Below are 6,855 nucleotides of genomic sequence, written 5' to 3'. Positions count from 1 at the left end.
GCTTCTATTTCTTAGTGTCACCCCACAAGACAGGTTGTGTATAGCTGTATGTGTTTCTGTAACACACGTGCATCTAGACTGTGTGCACTAAGCAATGCGTAAGTACTACTTTGAAGGCTAATTTCTATTATTTCTGGGTTTGAAAGTTCCTGTTTTAATCACAATCAGTATTTGTTCCAGTGGAAGCGGCCAAGAAATGAAACGGGGGAAGGGAAAACTTGTTTTTTCTTTACCAAGGAAGCACTGAATTGCTCCCCTTTGTGATCCATGGTTACATTAATCCTTGGCAAGTGATGAATACTTAGAGCAGCTCAGAATACAATTCAGATTAGCCAGTGGGGACACTTCCAGACGTCATCCAATTTGAAACTGGAAGAGTTGCAAGGTTATTTCCTATATTTTCTAGCTTTTTGTATTTTGTATTTCAAGGTTCTTAGGATCAAGTTTTCCAATCTGATAATTCAGCCAAATCCATCAGTATCTCATGACAAAGGACAAACCTTCAGCCCAGGGAATAGTCAAAAGACTCATAGAATCATCGTATTTTGTACAAGCGTCCCATGGCTCTGCACATCACTCCCTGCTGCTGAGTTCCTGCACAGCTACGTGGAAGCCAAGACTGATCTTTCTGGAACTGAGGACCTGCCCATCTGAGACCAGTTATCTGGCTGAAGAAAGGAAAGCTTTTCGGGGAGCCTGGATGTGCTCAGAGTTCTTACCACACACTCCCAAAAGAGTCAAAAGTAGATACATCTTGTGAAAGAAATGGCAGTGCTCCAAGTATTAAAACTTTCTTAAATAGATTGATCTGAAAATATTCAGAAACAGCTGTAAAGACTGGTTAATGTACTAAGGCTTTTCAGAGATTAGAGGAGAATTACACCACTTGGGTATTCTGCACAAGTCACAGCCACTGTCTTAAGTGTACATCTGGGTGTCTTTGTTCAAATGATAAGCACGTCCAGTTTTGTGATCGTTTTTTCTGTCATTTACCAACTGCTCATAAGCCGTAACAAATTCTGAACAGCAAGGACTTTTCACACCAACATCTCACTTGACATATACAAAGCAGATGGAATTCCACCTACAGAATTTATAAAGAATGAGCATATTGATACATTAATAGCATTTATATAGCACCACAGGTGTAGGACTGGCACATAATAGACAGTAAAGTGACAAGGGCTTTTGGAGATTACTGTCTAAATTAGATCTCATATGATTATATCATCTGTGGAGAAAGAAGGTAAGAATAGCAACAGTGAGAAACTATGAAATGTATTTATTTCTAGGCCTACATCTTTTTAAAGTGATAAGGGCATCAGCAATGCTGAGGTTGAACAATAGCAGCAACCAAGAGGCTTCTACAACTTAAAAGCGAGTCCCAGTACTGTTAGTTATTGTTTGTGGCATGTTCTTATGTTTCATGAATTGGCCACCAGTGGAGTATATTATTTCCATTTAAATGCAAAAGTATAACATACAATATAAATCTTTGCCTTGAATCATACATGCTCTACAACAGGACAGGGGCAGGAAATAAGATGAAAAAGCTCATGGGTTAAGATAAAGCCAGGGACATCACCTGCCAAGTATCATCACGGGCAAAACAGACTGGACATAGGGGAAAATAATTTAATTTATGGCAAATTAAAATAGACTTGGGTAGTGAGAAAAAAAAGGACAAATTTAAAACATCTTCTCCCATAATACACACAGTTTTTCCAGCTTAACTTTACTTCTCCACTCCCAACTCCTCTATGCCACAGAGGTGCCATATAAGTCACAGGAAGCCTTTGGGGATCAGGTCAGATAACCTGGGATACCTAAAGTGGGCAAGGCATCTCAGTTTAGGCACTTGAATTATTCTGTACAGTGCTCAGCTCCCAACAGAAGAATACCCGGTGCTGTTTGGGAACTCGTGGGGTGTCCAACCTCTAGAGAGAGCAATCCAGTACAGGGCGGCATTTATATCAAGCCTGCCCTGTTCTGGTGTAGTGGCTACAGGTCAGATGAGACTTCTCACAACACCCGAAGTGATACTGCAGGGCCTGTCTTCAGACAGCTGAATCCTGCTCTGTGCAGCCAGATGTGAGTTTATTGTCCATAGGTGGAGCCAGGGGAGTCCCAGGCACTACAACCGGAATTAAAATAAGTATTTGGTGCAATTTCAGATGCCTTAGTGTACCCCATGTGGGTGTGCATTTCTCCCAGGTCCAGTGTTCTGCCAATTTCATGTATACTCATAGGATATCAGGGTGTCAGACAGCCAAAGGGGCAACAGGTCAGTTAAACACCTGAATTGCTCCCCAGCATTTAGATAACACGTTTATTTGTCTGCACCCTCATGTTGGGCTCCATCTCCCCCTGCCCCAGCCCTGAGAGCACAGAAGATGCCAAGGCGAGGTGGGTAGGTTTGGGGATGATGAGGGGCTGTGATGTGACTGCAGCCCCAGGTGAGAGGCTGTCCCCACACAGACAGGAGCAACAGTGGGCTGTTCATGTTGTCCATTCTCCTCACAGGCCTGAGTTATCCGTCCTTCTGCATGTGAGTAAATCTAAAGAGCAACAGTCCTTTTTCCCCGGGGAAGCTGAGGGCTGGGCCTTCCATTAGCCCCTGGCACCCTCTCCCCTGGTTCTACAGCGGCTTTGTTCTGCTAACTTATCCAGTCATATTTAAATCCACGCTCTTCATAAGGCATAGAAAAGTAATGGCCTTCCTATCTGTATAGCTTGAACGTAGTACCAAACAACTGTGTCATCAACTCTTTTCAAGCAAGTTTTGTTGTAGTCCTACACCAGCGTTAAATAAATGCACATTCTGAAATTGCGTATTTCAATAAGTTGAAAATTCTGGATTCTTATCAGCGCTAAATTCTTGAAACATTTATTCTCCTCTCCCAGCTGAATAATGGTTTATTTACTGCTTCTTCCATGGACAGGTGGGAAACAAAGATGCTCAGAGGGCTGGAGCACCTCTCCTGTGAAGACAGGCTGAGAGAGTTGGGCTTGTTCAGCCTGGAGAAGAGAAGGCTCCAGGGACATCTTATTGCAGCATTTCAGTACTTAAAGGGGGTTTATAAGAATGATGGGGACAAGCTTTTTAGTAGGGCAAATGGACAAGGGTTAATGGCTTTGGACTAAAAGTTCTAGACTAGCTATAAGGAAGAAATGTTTTCCAACGAGGGTGGTGAGGCACTGGCACAGTTTGCCCAGAGAGGTGGTGGATGTCCTGTCCCTGGAAACATTCAAGGCCAGGTTGGACAGGGGTCTGAGCAACCTGATCTAGTTGAAGGCAGACTAAATCTTTGGAGCTCCCTTCCAACCCACACTATTCTTTTCTATTCTGTGAATCAGCCTGGTATGCTGTGGAGGCCAGTGTAAGCAGTGACATTACTACAAGAAGAATATTTCTTTCCCTCTTGGATCATATCTGTTTTATACAAAGATACTTGAAATTGCTTGCTGGTACGTTGCAGAAATATCCCTGAGCTCTCTCGTCTACACACTTTCTTGGAAGATGAGAAAAGCAGCGTAGAAAGGCTAAATAAATACCATTCACCCAAGCAAAACTGATGTTTTGGCTTGATAAAAGAGTTTACATATGCTGCTGGCTTCCCTTTTGGAAGGGGGAACAGGGTGCAGCAATCCAGAAGCTTCTTAAAGAATCTACAGGGAGAATAGAAAGCAGTTAGAACAAAGTTTTCCAAAAGAAGGGAGGGGGAATAAAGGTACCTCCTCCTATACCAGCTTCCATTTTCCTCAGCTCCTAAGCTGGAAGATGGGGTTCTTTTTAGCAGTGTAGCAAAAGTCAAAGTTATAGTATCATGTCTTACAAATGCTCCTCAGAATTACTGGAGCCAGAGAAAGATGAGCCTGTCATGGTGAGATCTGAAGTACAGCATGTCTGGAATGCAAAGTCACATCTGTGAGGAGGTGGAAGGAGCTGCTCCAAACCGAACCTCATCTCACTTAGATGTTACTGAGCATCTCACTTAGCAGCCAAGGATAGAGCTCAGAGCATTCAAGATTATCAGAATCCAAAAAAACTCATCTCTCTTTGAGTCACTTTCCGACCAAATCAAACCCACATCCATCAGCCACCCTATGCTGTTACATGGAGTTTTTCCTGCTAGAACTAAGGTATTAACAGTGCAACATACTCCTAAGACTGCTTCTCTGATAACAGTTGAGCATTGGAAGGGGTTGGAACTAGATGATCTTTAAGGTCCCTTCTAACCCAAACCATTCCATGTTTCTATGATTTTATCCAGTGCTGAAAATACCAACCTTAGCCTAAATTTAACACAGACTTGAGGCTGATGGGAGATGAAACCAGTCCTAAATAGTCACAAAAATTATGCAAGACAAGCAATGTGAAAAGCTTACTAGGAAAAGAGATTTCTTTCCTCAGACCAGGTGACAAAACTAAAAAGAAAAAAAGGTCCAAAACATAAACTCCTCAACACACAGTACTTCTTCAAACTAATACCACTTTTAAAACTAGCAAGAAAACGATCAGTTACTGCAGAGGCCTCGTATAGAGTTCAGGAGTGGTGAGAATTGCACATGTTGAGAGTGAAAACAGGAGTGTGGTTCAGCTGAATCTAGCAGAATTTGCAGATAGCAACATATGTTCTATTTAGTTAAAAATATATATATACAGCCCAGGTAAACTAGCAAGTTCCAAAAGTGGCAAAGATACACATGCCAAATGCAAAACTGGCATGCATTTGTTTGCTGAATGCATAATTATGCCATGCAACCAATTAGCTAAACCGGCAACAGTACATAAAAATATGTAATACACAGAATGAATGTCAGGGCCTGTAAATTGTAGGTTATAACTGCTCAGCAACTGGTCTCCAAAAGTTAATATCTGCAGCAAGAAAGTTGTGCTATTGTTGTGCTGCTGCTTCACCTATTGTTTGACTAAATGTTGAACTTGTGGCTTGAGAGATCAAAGGCCCCTGGATTATGGTTTCCTGGCAGCTCTTGCAGGAAAAAGCAACAGGGGAATGCTTAACAGCAATTTCAAACCAGTAGTCTCCTTCTGACTGCCAGTTGCAGTCTCTCAGCACTCTCTCACGGCCTCTGCAGTCTATCTGACTACCAAATTAAAAGGGTTGTGGATTTTGATGCTTTGAGATGGAATCTCTGTTATCTTGAACTTCAGGAGTCCATTATCAGATTCCAGCTAACATGAAGTTCACATTGCTGGCAGCTGTACAGTTCAGCTTGCAAACTTTGACCCTTTCTTCTACAAGAGGAATGTACCCAGTGAGGTAGAAAGAGTAAAGGACTGTGCGTTGAACACAAACCAAATGATCTCTTCCAGCATGCACAAGCAGTTTCTCAAAAAGACAGAGCCAGCCTGTTCAGTGGCGCATGACAGGAAGATGAGAAACAACAGTCATAAACTGAAACAAGAGGTTCTGCCTGGATATAAGGAAAAGATTTTCCATCATGAGGCAGTGTTGAACAGAGAGGTTATGCAATCTCCATCCTTGGAGATTTTGAACACTGGACTCAATAAAACTCTGTGCAACCTGGTCTGACCTTGGAGCTTACCCTGCTTTGAGCAGAGGTTTGGACCAGAGACCTTCTGAGTTCTCTTCCAACCCTATGATCCTGTGACTGTGTGATATTCTTCCATTCCCTACAATCCCTGGCCCAGGGGAGCTGCTGTCCATCAAGTGAAGGAATACAATTTTCTCTGACTCCAGCTGTGAGACTTGGCTGCTCTGCTCCACCATGGCATTGTCTGTAGTCCAGTAGCACATTTCAAACTGCTCAGGCAAGCAGAGATGAGCACAGGTCCCATCTCAAACATCCTGACATCCAGTGATTGCTCTCTCTCAGCTAAACCAACACTTAAAGTAAGATTTGTGTTGACAGCATCTTAATTTAGAAATTATGCTGTCAGGTCAACACACTTTCCAGCCAAAGTAACATTGACATTGCTGGTTTCATGATAGGCAAGGATTCATTTTAATACAATTACAGCTTTGTGGTGGGTTGAACCAGGCTGGAGGCCAAGTGCCCACAAAGCGGCTCTGCTGCTGCCCTCCTCAGCTGGGCAGGGGACAGAAAATAGAACAAAAGGCTCATGGGTTGAGATAACAACAGGGAGAGATCACTCACCAGTTACTGTCACGGGCAAACCAGACTTGACTTGGGGAAATTAGTTTAATTTATTACCAACCAAATCAGAGAACTATAATGAGAACTAAAACCAAAAATTAAAAACCACTTCCCCCCACCCCTCCCTTCTTCCTAGGCTCAACTTTACGCCCTATTTCCCTACCTTGTCCCCCTGAGCAGCACAGGGGGAGGGGGAATGGGAGCTGTGGTCAGTCCATCACACGTTGCCTCTGCCAATTCTTCCTCCTCAGGGGAAGGATCCTCACACTTTTCCCCTGCTCCAGCGTGGGTCCCCTCACGGGGTGCCATCCTTCAGGAGCAGCCTTCTCCAGTCTGCGTCCCCCCTGGGGTCACAAGTCCTGCCAGAAAACCTTCTCCAGCCAGGACTCCTCTCCCCATGGGGTCACAGCTCCTGCCAGGAGCCTGCTCCAGCGCGGGCTGCCCATGGGGTCACAGCCCCCTTCGCGTATCCCCCTGCCCTGGTGTGGGGTCCTCCCCGGGCTGCAGGTGGGTCTGTGCTCCCCCATGACCCTCCATGGCTGCAGGGCACAGCCGGCCTCACCATGGGCTGCACCACGGGCTGACAGGGAATCTCTGCTCCATCGCCTGGAGCACCTCCTCCCCCTCCTTGGGGAATACCATGGGGTTGTTGCCATCTGCTGTCTTTCCCTCTCTCAGCAAGACCCAGATAAAGACACAAACATGTCAGCA

Source organism: Eurypyga helias, unplaced genomic scaffold, assembly GCF_000690775.1.
Source record: "Eurypyga helias isolate BGI_N326 unplaced genomic scaffold, ASM69077v1 scaffold844, whole genome shotgun sequence".
Taxonomy (NCBI): Eukaryota; Metazoa; Chordata; class Aves; order Eurypygiformes; family Eurypygidae; genus Eurypyga; species Eurypyga helias.
Note: the sequence above shows the minus strand (reverse complement) of the source record.